Source organism: Furipterus horrens, unplaced genomic scaffold, assembly GCF_987537825.1.
Source record: "Furipterus horrens unplaced genomic scaffold, mFurHor1.1.pri manual_scaffold_10, whole genome shotgun sequence".
Classification (NCBI taxonomy): Eukaryota; Metazoa; Chordata; class Mammalia; order Chiroptera; family Furipteridae; genus Furipterus; species Furipterus horrens.
In genome coordinates, this window is record NW_028327180.1 from 85,112,890 (window position 1) to 85,127,223 (window position 14,334).

The 14,334-nt window shown below is 44.1% G+C and overlaps 1 protein-coding gene and 1 pseudogene across 3 annotated transcripts in view; both read left to right on the forward strand.

Annotated features, from left to right (window-relative positions):
• The window catches only part of LOC150000897 (N6-Methyl-AMP deaminase pseudogene), a 29,741-nt pseudogene extending 16,783 nt beyond the window's left edge, over nt 1–12,958 (forward strand).
• The window catches only part of GRIA1 (glutamate ionotropic receptor AMPA type subunit 1), a 281,186-nt gene that overhangs the window by 127,626 nt on the left and 139,226 nt on the right, over nt 1–14,334 (forward strand). The window lies entirely within an intron of this gene.

Sequence of the window (14,334 nt, forward strand, 5' to 3'; positions counted from 1 at the left end):
CCCTGCCCACTTCCCTCCGTGCTTTGGGTACAGCTGGAAGCATCAGCCCTCCTGGAGGCCCACACTGTACATGCAGTTCCCAATTCCACAAGGCATCCCCAGGACGCTTGCACAGCACCGTGCACTGATGTGGGGCCTTCGCAGCTTGGAGCCCCATTGACAGCCAGTGAGGTGAGAAGTTTGAAAACACTTCAGAATGCCTCAGTCAGCGGCCAGGAGAGGCAGGTGGGAAATGTCTGTGATGACCGACATTGTAGAAAGCTGATAAAAATGAGGAGACTGAGGCTTTTCCTTTCCTGTTCCCTGGAGACCCAGCACATAAATGTTTCTAGTCTGATTTAGGGTAGGGACTGGGTTAAGGAGGATTCTGAAGCTGTACGTGGGCTCCATGGGAAAGAATACAAGGATATGGATGAGGGTGAGACCTTGCATGGCTAAAGGCAGAACAGAGTGTAATACACTGTATTAGGCATTTCTGCCTTGGACTTTCGAAAATGCGCTTGTCCTTTAAGACCCTTATCTTGGAAGTCTGCCCTGATCTCCCTCTCGAGGTACCAGATATGCTGTACGTTCACTGTAGGGTCTATTTCATTTTCTCTTGTATAGTTTTTATTAGTGGTTTGTGAGTCTCTCTCCCTCATCGCATTAGAAAGTCCCTCTTAAAACCAGGGGCGTTGGTTCTTATTGCCCCATACTGTATCACACACGTTCGATATGCTGCATCAATATGTTAATTATTCAGTGAATGTCATGGTGTTAGATACATTTAAGATAATTTAGCATAGTGGTAAGAACTCACATTGTGGACCAGATAGACATAGATTGTAATTTTTAGCCTGCCATGATCAGTTCTGTGACTTCTGTGTATCTGTGCCTCCATTCTTCTTTTAGAAAATTATAACAATAACAATAACATTACTAGTGTGTGCCCTCTAGGGCTGTTACAGAGATTTAAAAAGTAATGAATGTAAAATGTGTAGTCTAGTTCCTACCAACAAAGGGCTGAATATCTACAAGAAGCTATTAGTAATATTAGAAATCACCATCATTATCATCATCATCTTCATTATTTGTTACCACTGTTATTATGCTAGTAACCAGGATCCCCAAATCCTCAATCAGGACCTCTTTTTCCTTATATATGAGAGGGAAATATACAAAGGAATACATTGAAGAAAAACAGCCTAATGTTTATTACTATGTGGCTGTTGCACCAAACCACACTGCGGGCTCCCACGAGCTGGAAGACCCATGAAAGTTTCTTGCCCTGAGGTTTTCACCTGCCCCTTGCTCTCTGGATCTCAGCACTATGGGGCCCAGAAAGACCAATGGGGTCGAGGGAAAGTTTTGCCCAATTTCTCCAATAAGGCAGGTTTCTACTTCAGATCTTCTGAGTTGAGACTCCTCCTACTCATGCTCAAAGCAGCCATAGGCCTGCACAGCACCCCAAAAACAATCTAGCGGAGATTCCACAGCTCTAGCACCATGGCCTAGAACTGGCCCTGCCATCTCCTTACCTGTTTTGGAGGAGGCACTTGGGGTGGGCTCATCCTAAACCAACAAGTGGCCCCAGGAGGGACGTTAGGTAGTGATATGGCCATGGTAGTGGTTGGGCTGTGTGTGGGGATGAGGGAGGACAATAAAGTAATAGCCTAGTGTGTGTAGAACCTATGGAAGAAGTTAGCACTTGAAATATAGAAACACAGTTAGTAGCAACAGAATTTGGACCTGGAAATGACCATGCCCACGTCGTCCATGCCTCTCCTCTTACAGGTGAGGAAACAAAAGTCTTCACTTAAGGAGGAAAATGGTTCACTCATTGTACCTCTCAGGGCCAAGAACTGTGCTACGTGCTGGGTAAGCACACTAAGAGGAGGAGAAAGAGACTCAGCCCTCACAAACTTACAGCCTAACAAAGAGACAGATAATCGACAAGCCAACAATCACTTAGAGGCAATGAAATCCCTCTTAACCAACTTCTAGCCAATCATGTCTTTCTCTATTCTCTCTGTAAACACCCCAATTAATGCCCCTGGCGAGCCCAAAGTTTCTGGTCAGTAGTCTCTTTTCTGATCAGCCCATGTATTTCTGCTCACATCAACTTTGTTGGAGGCATAGATACTAGGAGTCAATTGCTTGTTTCCAAGCATATTTATACATCTGTGTTTTTATTATATTTGAGAAACGCAACCAAAAATTATATAAAGTGGTGAAATATGAGTTCAAAAAATTGTTTTATTTCTTTAGAAACTAAGTTAATTACCTTTGAATGTTTTAAAGATGCATTACTTAAAATATTATAATGTTAGGTTTAGGCAAGACAACACTAAAAGACTGGGGGGAAATCTGTACTTATTTTAGAAATGACTTCAAGTTCTCACTACATTAAAAGAAGGAAAAGTGCATGTGCACTTAAGGTGCTTTAAACTACAAGAAAATACTTGCTATGAGTCATTTGTGTGTGTGTGTGTGTGTGTGTGTGACTCTCCGTTTAACCATCTTTTTCAAATAATCTAATTGCAGTCCCTGCTGTATCAGATAAGAGGGCTTCTACTGTAATTGCAACTTGAATAAAGGGCCGTGAAGGAAGCAAACTGAATACTGAGACAGAAAAGAGTGGATGACCTAATTCGGGTGGTCCTCAAATGTTGGGAGGAAGCCAACCAAGCAAAAGCGGGAGAGGCATTCTAGGTGGAGGGACTGCAGGGGGAGAGGCCTTGGGATGTTAGAGGAGCGGAAGCAGTGGAGGAGGAAAAGGGAAATGATGGATGAAGTTGCTCGGGTCAGCAGGGCTCAGACTATGCAGACCCTTAGAGGTCATACAAAGCAGACTAGACTTTGTTCAAAGCGTGATGAGAAAGCTCTGAGGGGCTTGGGGGAACAGTGCTATGACAGGATCCAATTTCCATTTGCAACAGAACATGTGGAGGATTTATGAGTGTGGGAAAAGGGCAAAGGTGGAGCCAGGGATAAAGGAAAGTGACAAAGGGCAATAAGCATGCATTATGAGTATGGCGAACCCTAGGCCAGGGTGGTAGTGGGGATGCAAAGTGGGAGTAGTAGATACATTCGTGACATCTTTAGGACTCAGATTCATGTTTTCTTTAGTCAGTCAGCATGACCAAACCTTCTAATTTTGGAAAGCATGTGTGATCTGATGGGGGAAAACCCTACCAGAAGTCAAGCAACTTGGTTTCCTTCTTCTAGTTTGGTATTTATTAGCTGTGCTACTCTTAACCCTTGGAAGCTCATCTGGATGAAGGGAGTAATAATATCCTATCCAGTCCACCTCATATTTGGGTTATGCAATTTGAATAAAATGATGGCTTACATGTATATTACACATTATAGAGAAGTTAGGACTTAGGTAATCTCATAGCAGGTCGTCGTCGGCAGCCGTCCGTCTCGAGAGACGATGGTGTAGCTTCTGAAGAGTCTATCTGCACCGCTGAGAATGGCTGTGCAGTCCGACTCGGGAGTGACACGGTATCTGTCTCCTCCCGTGTTGAATCGACATCTTGCATTGACGCTGGAGTGTCCTCTCCAGTGAAGCTGAAGCTACAGAGCCTGGGCAGGGTGATATGGAGGGTCTGCTGTTGCCCATGCAGCAGACCCCCCCTCTCTTCGCAGCTGAAGGGTCCAAGGGAAAGACGGAGTCAATACAGCTTGGCTTCAGGTGCGCCGCAGGAGTTGCCGGTGTTGACTACAACGTCAAACTGCCTTAGGGACTCCGGCTCCGGATTTTCTGTCGGGGTTTACTCCCTTAGCCTTTCCCCTGAAGAGGTATGCCGCAAGGCAGCGGAGGTTTTTTGGAGTCAGAGTTTTCCTTCTCTGATGTGCCCTGACTGGAAGATCGAGCCATACCAGCCAGGGACATCTCATAGCAGGAAAGGCAGGTATTATTGCCCTTACTTCACAGGTGAGCAAACCAAAATCTACTCAACCATTATTGAGCATCTACTATATCAAGATCAGGATTAAGCTGTGAGACTTTAAAAACAAAGTAAACTCAGCCCTGCTCTAAAGAAACGCATAGTCTGATGAAGAAGACATGAAAATGTTAAGTTATAGAATATCGAGAAAAATGTAAGAGAGAAAGTATGTTAGAAACTCAGAAGAAGTAATTTTTTCCTGGAAGGGTTAGAAGGCTGCCACTCAAGTTAACATCTGATTGGGGTCTTGAAGGATGTGTAAAAGTTTTCCAGAGGTAGAGGGACATTTCTGAGGAATATGTACATGAGCATGGAACTCTGGAAAGAAAGAGTTTGCTGCACACGGCAGTGTGGTTGGGACCTCTGTCAGGAAATGGGGTTGGAGAGGGGACTCGGGATCAGGGAGAGTCTCCTCCACTTAGAGCTCCGTGGGTGCATTATGCCAAAGCAGGAAAACTGGTACATTGTCTTCATGCTCATCTTTCCTCAAATGCTCTCACCAGTTCCACATTATATTTGTGCCTGTGCCTTCTACTCCCTCCTTCCTCATTGAATTCCCCAGAAATAGTTTAAATCTCAGCCTGCCCCTGCCCAACCTCCACCCCCTTCCACTCCTAGAACTCTTAATTGCAGCCAGGGCATACAGAGGGAACACCCCAGGATAGTGAGAAATGCTTTTGTTCTCAGAATTTCATCTGGATCTCACAGAGCCTGTACCGTTTCTTAGCAGGAGCTATTTCATTCAATGTTTTGAGAAATCTTGAAAAGGAAATAAAATTTTGGTACAAAGAGAACTAAATACATTTTGGCACAAGGAAACAAAAAACCAGGGGTGGCAGGGAGCATCTCTGCGGAGAAGGCAGTTGGGCTTTCGCTAAAGACTCTCTGTTGGTGGGAACAGCCTAGGAGACCAGAGTGGCAGTTTCTGGGCTGAACAGCACGCTCTCATGCCTTCACTCTCCCGTCTGTAAAATGATAAGTAAGAAAATGTGTGCTTTCAGAGGCGGAAGAGAGTTAGAGCGAATTGAATCCCACTTCTTTTGCAAGTGAGGAAATGAACTTCAAAGGAGGGAAATAACTTGTCTAAGGTCCTATAGAGAACCAGCAGCTTATTTGGTTATTCATTCACTTATTCATTCATTCATTCCCTTCAGCAAGTGTGTTTTGGTGCCTCTGGTGTGTCAGGCACTGTGCTAGATGCTAGGACTATGTTGGAATATAAAATAGTCATGAGCCCTGCCTTATTGGGGAAAATTAATTTAAACAAATAATTTTTTTAAAAAACAGGATAATTAAAGACAGAGATAAGATATGATGAAAGTAAGCTAGGTACTAAAAAAGATATTAAAGAGGCAGGATGTATATTTGACAGAAAGCCTTTCTGAAGAGAGAAAATACTAAAGCTGAGACCTGAAGAATGAGGTTCAACCATTTAAAGAGGGTTGGAAGAGCCTTCTAGGGTAGATTAGCCTGTGCAAACACCCCAAGGCAAGAAAGTTTGGACTGTCCTGACAGGTGAAAATAAGGACCAGTGTGAAGCCAAAGCGGGAGGGGGCGTGGCTTGGGAGCAGATGCAAGAGAGATAGGCAAGGGCGGACCTCAGCCTTACACTGCAAAGTGCCCTCACTGGTAGTCTGGTGCATGCTCTTCACATCTCTGTTGGAAAAGCAAGGCAAGTACATGTTCAAAGCAAGACTGTTGGTTGTGCATTTGTTTTAAAAGCCATATTCTCAGCATGCTTCACTGAGACCATAGAGTAGAAAATCTAAAAATAAAAATAAAAAATAATAAAAAAAAAACAATGACCCAGCTTTTCTTCTGTATCCACCTCTGCATTTGGTTGGTATTCAGTCTAGAAAAATCACCAAGGGCAAAGTTTAGGAGTGAATTCAGACAGCAGAGGAGGTAGAATTTGGTTTCTGGCTGTGTAATTTGGTTTTGAGATCTGCAACTTCTTGATTTCCATACCCTTATTTTATCCTTCATTTTTGTCCTCTCGCCTTTTCAGTGGACACACCCTAGCTGGAAAATTAATTCTACTTATTTATGGCACCCTCAGGCTGTCATCTGTGGATCTTCGTAAAACTTTGCATTGATTGACAAGTGCCAATCAAGGGGACGGGTCTATGAGGCACTGTAGACTTGCTGCTTGGCTTTGGAAATATTCATTTATGTCTGATTTTCATAGAAAAGAACAGAAAATAAGAAACAAAAGTGTTTTTTTTTCTCCCACCCACATAGGGAACAGAATTAAGATAGCCAATTAAGACGGGCTTCATTTCATGAATGATTTACCTGGTACTTATTGCAGTGGTGGTTCATTCATGAACAGCAGAAGTAGCTTTATGATGGGTGGAGAGGGGCCATGGGCTGGTGGGTGGGCCAGAAACAGAGGAAGCTATGGTCTGATCTCTCCCACCGCCCTCTTGCTTTTGGCTAGTGTCTTTGTGTTTCTGCATTCTGCTGTGGCTGGGTAGTGTGCTAGTTCCCAAAGGCTGCACAGAAGACAGAGCTAAGTAAATGTACTGTAGTCCGTGCCTGAGCTTTCTAGTGAACCACACCTCCTACACCCAAATGAGACTGAGTGAGCACTCACCCAACCCTGGACTGTAGCCTTACCCTCGCCCCTGGAGCCCAGCCTTACCCTGGACCCTGGATCCCAACCTAAAGATGGCCTGACCTCAGGCTCAAATCCAAGTCCTAATCTTGTCCAGAGTTCCTCACCCCTGCCCCAGACTGATCGCCTGACCCAGCACTCCTGACTAAGGCCCCACGTGTGGCTCAGCCCTGGCCTTAAAGGGTACAACTACAATGTTGAGTCCTCTGATACGCATCTACTTTTTAAATAACCTCTGAAAGTACCTGCCCTCTCAGAGTGGAAGTCTCCTTTGCTATCATAGCAGAGACGCCTTTAGCTCTAAAGCAGTGTTACAGTCTCCTCTAGGATGAAGCTGGCCAGTGCATAGGAGAGGAAGCACCTCACCTCCTTGCCATATTGACTTTAGTTGGAGTCTGTCTGTGAACTCCAAGGTCCCACTGGCGCTTGTACAGAAGCCAGCAAGCAGCAGCCTTCAGTTTAATTGAGACATCATCAATTGGCTTTGACTCTCAGGGTTCCTTCCCTTTGCCCACCCCACAGTGTGAATAACCAATAACCAGAGTCACCGCAGAAAACCACAGGATGTGCAAAAGGAAGACAGGGGCTCACGCTTGTGTCCAGCATTCCCCAGCTGCATGATCCTTGGTTCCTCATTGACACATGGTCTCAAGGGTCATCATTCCTGCCCTATTTACTTTACTGGGTATTCACAAGAGAAAATGGATGTGAGGGATTTGAAAAGCATATAATACACTGTGAGTTACTATTACCTTTCTCAAAGCATCAGCATTTGATCCTACTTGCTATCCAACAGCAGAAGAGCGCAGAGTAGGAGTTGCAAACTACAGCCCACAGGCCAATCCCACCCCAATGCCTGTTTCCATAAATAAGGTTTTATACTATAATTCAAGTTTCACACTCATTTGTTTACATATTATCTTTGGCTGCTGTTGTGCTACAAAAGCAACACTGACTAGTTGTGACAGAGACCATATGGCCCACAAAGCCCAAGATATTTACTATTTGGCCTTTTGCAGGAAAAGTTAGCAGACACCTGGCATAGAGACACCTTCTCAGACACCTGGCAATGGCTCTGAAGTTAGAATGCCTGTGTTTTGGCTCTGAATCTTTTACTTAATGGCTATGTGACCTTGGTCATGTTAATTAGCCCCAGTTCTCTCTATATAAAATGGGGATAACAACTGTATCCATACTCCATACTATTAAATTAGTAGTACTTAGCATAGGACCTGGCACCTTAAGCACTCAGTGTTGACTGGCATTATTATCCATGGAATGAACGTTCTGGTTTGGGCTGATAGGTTTTCAGGGGACAGGGTCTAACAGTCCAAGGCACAGGCCATGGAGTAAGATAGGTCTGGATTCTTCTCCCAGCTCTGCCACTTACACATGAATGATTTGTGGAGGTTTAATTAATCTTCCTGAACTACAGCTTCCTCTTGCATGAAATAGAAAGAAATTTTGGTGGTTGTAAGAAGTAAATGACAAAATACATGTGAAGTGCCTAGACACAGAGCTGGCACATAGTAAACATTCAAATGGTGACATAACTATAATAATAAATTATAAGAATAATATTTTCCCAAATAGTGTCAACCACCCCAAAAGGATAGGTAGTAGGAAGTCTCCAACATGTTGACATCATGTGAGGTTGGAGGCTCGTGATAGCCTGGACACCAGGTTTTGCTATATTCCAAGTACCTATAAATTTAATAGACTTTAAAGTGGAGTTAGTCAGACAGCTATTAGAATTCTTTTTTCTAGGCCAATAGACCCTCAAGACCAGGTACTGTTTTAGCACTAACAATCTATGATCCTATGATTGTTCTTGGGTTAAGTGACAGGTCAAGGAGGAGAGCACACACATACATACATGTGTGTCATTAAAGGAGATATTTCCAAAAAATTCTCTTCCCATAACACCACATGGTTACATAGTGATAAGCAGTTTGCTACGCAGGGTGAAAATGCCCTTCTTTTAATCCATTCACCATCCTAAAGGTTGAGCTATATAATGGGATTTACACCTTTTGGCCTAGGGAGCACTGGCTAAGGAGACTGGGCGTTGTGGGTGGGATGCTGTAAATCTGGCTGGGTTTCAAACGTCAGCCTAAGAGCACGGCTCTCATGCTCTATTGGTCTAAGATAACAGGGAATGACAAAGTTCCATGAGCTGAAGCACAGTAACAGGGTGGAGGTATTGTATATCCCCCGAACTCATGGATACTACATGATCAGCCTAATTTAAAAGACTGTAAAACAAGTAACATCACCAAGCTTTTATGTTCATTCCCTACCCAGCTCTGTGTAGGATTCTGCACCTTGTACCTCCCAAGAAGAGATGATAGAATGAGAGGGCCTCTAACTTCAAGGAAGTATACACACCACAATTACAGGTGAAAAGATATAAATACACAAAAAGTCACTGGATATAAATTAAAAAATAATGAGTCCATTCAATTCAAGAAAAGCACTGGGGACTTCCGGCCAAGATGGAGGCCTAGACTGACACACTCCATCTCCCTCCACAACTAAGAAGGACTACATCTACCGCAAAACCAGAAATAACCAGAAGTTCCAGAAAATAAAGCTACATGGAAGTCCAATGTATGAAGTTATAAAGAAGTGGTGCTCATTCAAAAGGGTAGGAGGGGCAAAGCTGGGACAGAGAGGTCAAGCTGTGCTGGCGGCAGCAGCTGTGGTGACATGGCAGGATGGACATCTGTGTTTAAAAAGAGGCAAGAAATACCTGGGGAGCACCCCCTGGCTGCAGATGAGACCTGTCAGCTCGCAATTCCAACACCGGGGAAGGCAGACCCCCATTGCCTCAGACTGTGAAGGCCAGAGGGGGTGGGGATGGAGGAAGAAGCTCCCGGTCTCTTAGTGGAGAGTGAACGGCAAGAATCCATCTTGGATCCCTGCCCCTCCCACCAAATGCCACAGCGTGGTGAGAAGGGTTGCCCGGTAGTGACAAGTGCATGGGGCTCCACCCCCTATAGCATAGGAGGTGTGACAGCCCCACCCAGGAAGCAAAGGTAAACACAAAACTCTCAGGATGGCAGGGATCATGATAGAGATCCCAGTCTCACAGCTGACCAGACAGAAAATACCTGATCTAACGGCTCAGCAGACAGGAAATCTTTCTGAAGCACAATTCAGAGCTTTGGTTATAAGAATGCTTACAGACCTAACAGCAGATCTTAAATAAGACAGGGAAGGAATGAAGGCTAGTCCTGCAAAAATGAATGAAAACACACACAAAACAAGTGGTGAGGGAAAGAAAACCAGGGATCAAATCAACAAATCGGAACACAGGGAAGGAACAGCCAACCAGTGTAGAAAGAGGAAATGAAAAGTGAGGAAAATGAGGAGAGGCTCAGAAACCTATGGGACAGCTATAAGCGGGCCAACATCTGAATCATAGGGCTGCCAGAAGGTGAAGAAGAAGAACTAGAAATTGAAAAATTATGTGAAAAAATAATGAAGCAGAAGTTCCCTAACTTGAAGAAGGAAATAGATTTATAGGTCCAGGAAGCACAGAGAGTTCCAACAAAACTGGACCCAGGGAGAACCACACCAAGACACATTATAATCAAAATGTCAAAAATTAAGGATAAAGAGAGAATCTTAAAAGCAACAAGAGAGAAGAAGAAAATTACGTACAAAGGGGTCCCAATAAGACTGTCAGCTGATTTCTCAAAAGAAACTCTGCAGACAAGAAGGGACTGGCAAGAAATATTCAAAGGAATGAAAAGCAAAAACCTTCAACCATGATTACTCTATCCAGTGAAGAAGCTGTCATTCAGAATAGAAGGGCAGAGAAAGTGCTTCCAGGACAAAGTAAAACTGAAGGAGTTCATCAGATCCAAACCACTGTTATATGAAATGTTAAAGGGACTTGTTTAGGAGAAAGAGGATCAAAACTATGAACATTAAAATGAAAACTGTATCACAACAACCAATAACAGAAGCTAGGGAATTGAAACAAAGGCAAACTAGGCAACGAGAGTGGGAAAAAAATTATAGGTAAGGGGAACATTTTGGGGGGAAGTCAGCTGGGAGGGAGAAGTGGGGAAAGGGAAGGAAATGGTACAGGAATTAATCATAGTAGGAGGGAATGGAATAGACAGGAAGATGTTGAGAAAAACTATATACACAACCAATGGGCATTGACTAAGGGTGGGGGACAACTGGAGGGAGGGGGTGTCACTAGGTAGAGGGAAACAAAGGGAAAAGAAATGGGGACAACTGTAACAACATAATCAATAAAGCATATTTTTTTTAAAAAAGCATTGGAAGCAAGATGACATCAAGAATAGTATCAATTGATTAATATTAGCTAAATGATTTACCTGTACCAAAGATATTGTGTAGTCATTATAAGATGCCCTCTATGGATTGCAAAAAATAACAGAAGCTTTTTGAGGGCAGAGGTATCATCTGTCTTATCCACCACTCTGTGCCACAGTGTCTAACCCATAGCAGACATGCAACAATGACTGAATTATACATAGCTCCCAACTTAAAGTGTTTAGATGTAAGTGACATTTCTGAAGCTTCCAACACAGTTTTGGACTTTGATCTATATTATAAAATACTAGCAAAAAGAAATGTGGTAGACATCTGTTAGTTTGATATGCTCAGTATCCTCCCTCCCTATTCACAGCACCTTTATTTATTTATTTATTTTATTTATTTATTATTTTATTTTATTTTTATTTATTTATTTCATTTGGCTTCCATCTTAGTAAGACAGTTATCTAATCTTAGGAAGATAGTTAGCTACTTGCTCTACCTTCATTTGACTAAGGGGTGAGCCATGTCCTGAGCAAGGCCAGTCTTGAGCTACATGGAGCAGTTATTACAAATTGGCTGGCGCAACAGTGACACTCTGAAGAGACTGGCCATGACATCCTGACATCCAGAACTACTGTAATCCCTATCTTATCTACGGTCCATTTTTTTAAAGCTGGGCATCCCTCATATCTTTCTAAAAAACTTCTTTTTGTCTTAAGCTAGCCTCTTTGATTTCTGTTCTTGAAGCCAAAGAATGCTAGCTAAAAATTGACTGGCACAAATTTCCATGGGCATCTAAGAGAAGAACAGAGACTGTTAGACTACAGCTGGTGAGGGGAGGGGTAAGAGCTTCATGGGGGAGGTGACGTTTGAACTGAACCATTAAAGGGTGAAAAGGATTTGAAGAAGAAAAGGCAGGAGATGTGTGCAGGCTGAAGCAAGAGCTGAGTGAAAGCCCAGAGCCTGGAGCAAGCTGGGAATGTCTGATGAACAACAGCATCTACCCAGAGCCCAGTGAATTCACTCACTGTCTCACACTGGCAGTCCCATTGCACACACGTCAGAAAATGTTTCCTTCCCCGTTTACCAACTTAGTGAGTCAGCACGCCCTTCCCTTCACTCTTGTCTGCTCTCCATGGACTTGGATCACCAGTTATTAGAGCCAGAAGGTCCAGTGAGGTCAGTTTGTACTGACCTTCTTAGACCAAGATGGTGGTGTAGAGCCCCAAGGATCCCCAAGGTACACACAGGCTGGTATACACTCAGAGCGTTATACGCTCTTTATTGCTTTTCTTCTTTTTTTCTATACTATGTCCACACTCGCCTCCCTTCCGTTTTTCAAGCTCATCAATCTTTGTTCTGCACCTGGTTAAGAGTCTTTGTACTTTGTTTCTTCTGCCTGAAACTCTCCCTGGCCCTTTGCCTGACCAGCTGCTTCTTATGGTTCATTTCTCAGCTCAAGTGTTAGTGCCACAGAGAGGGTCTCCCTGACCATCTTGTCTAAAGCAGCCCTGCCCATCTCTCTCACATCGTTCCGTTATTTTCTCTGTAACACAGTATCCAAAATGGTTTTTAGTTTGTCTATTATCCCTCTCCTTTCTCTAGAACCTAAGCTCCAAGATAGCAGGGACTTGTATTGTTATCCAGTGTTATAGCACCTGGTACCACCTGCTGCCCCACACGTACTACGTGCTCAGTTAACACGTGTTAGATGGACGGATGAGTAGATAGATAGAAGATGGAGAGAAGAAAATGAAAATTCCCATCTGTAGGACTACACATCCCCGGGAGTATAAACATTTTATTAAAGGTAGTTCACATACACAAAAAAGTAAAGTTTGAAAAAATTAATTTAGTATAAACTACAATGTCCAATGGGGAAAATGCAGCCCAGAAGGCTCCAGATTAGCTTCTTTGAACTCAACCATGCCAGGCACTGGAAGAATTCTGCAGTAGAACTTACAATCTACAGGTCTGTTGGCCCTTTTCCTGCCCCTGGTTTCACATTTTAGCCGACAAGATGAGTCTAATTCCAGGACCCGTGAGCCAGCCTCCTCCGAATTCGCAGCCTCATATACAGTTCCGCACCTTGTCGGCTTTCAGTGCCTGATAATCACGTTTCATGATCAGCACACAAATCTAGGCAGGAGAGGATGGCTCCTCTTCTGCACCTCCCTTTGCTGCCACGTCCCAACTGGGCTCCAGGCCCGGGTGAAGAAAGGCCCAGGAAAGCCAAGATGGGTCCAGAGACAACGTGAAATGCAACACTGACACATGACCCACCGGTTTAACTTCCCCTGTGCTGGCAAGGTCCCCACCCACATCCCCTCCTCCAGCCACAGTGGCCTTTCAGGGGTTTCCCTGAGGCTCCTTCCCCTCTCTCACCTCACTGCCTTTGTCCTTCTACCTGGATATGGACACAAGGTGCTTAGCATCGCATCTGGCCTGTGGTAAGAGCTCAGTAAAGACTAGCTGTAATCACAGTAATGATCACTTAGTCTGTGGTTAACCCCCTTATAGCTCCCTCAACACGCCCTTTCTTTCCCTCGATGTAAACTTGACTGGACTTGTGTCAGCTCTGTGAAGGTAGGAAATATGTCTATCACATGTCAGCACCCTATCCCAATTTTGTGGTAATGTTAGTTTCTGCTGCTCAAGTAATATTTTTTGAATTTCACAAATTACTGATAAGATTTTATCTCGTAAATGGCAGAAAAGCCCTGGGCATGTCTCAGAATTCTAAATAATCGTGATGTTGTTTAGAGGGGAAGGGGACAATTTACATCTATTATGATAATTCATTGCATGTCAGTATTAATCTTGGATGCAAGAGAGTATCACGGGATGGAGGGGCACGTTTATTGTCCTTTGAGTGACAGCAATAAAGCCATTTGAGGTTACAAGTTTAGAGTTAAATCAAGGAGGTCATTCTCACCAGTAAGGATAAAAGTATTAAAGGAAGGGTATAAGGGTCTGAAAGTCCGCCTGATCACCCCCACACTTTTCCTCTCCCTCCCCAAAAGGAAGCTGTCCTACCACCTCATTACCCGCTGCTTACAAGGAGGCTGCCACATTTCCAGGGACTGAGCTGGGAGCCAAGGAGAAATGTCTGTGTGAGAGGCCTTAAATGAAGTGATAATAAAAAGGGAGTTGCTAACACCAGGAGCTCCCTCCCCGGGAGAGAGCTGTCAGGGCAAGTGCCCAGGGCTGGGAAATTTATTGATACTAAGTGGATGCTGCCTTAACGAGGAGCGATTATCAAAGAGGCCGCGCGAACCCGGGATGAGCTTGGGCAGCCCACACTGCGCAGTGTGTGGGTTTCCTGCCCTCACCAGTCCCTGCCCTCCTGCCTCCCCGACAGGGAATTCCTGACCTCGTTTTTGACTTGCTCTGATTTCTGGACACATTATGCTACAGAACCTCTTGGAGGCAGGGACTTCGGCATCTGACACTCTGGCAGGTTTCCCTGAATGTGCTGTGTCTTTT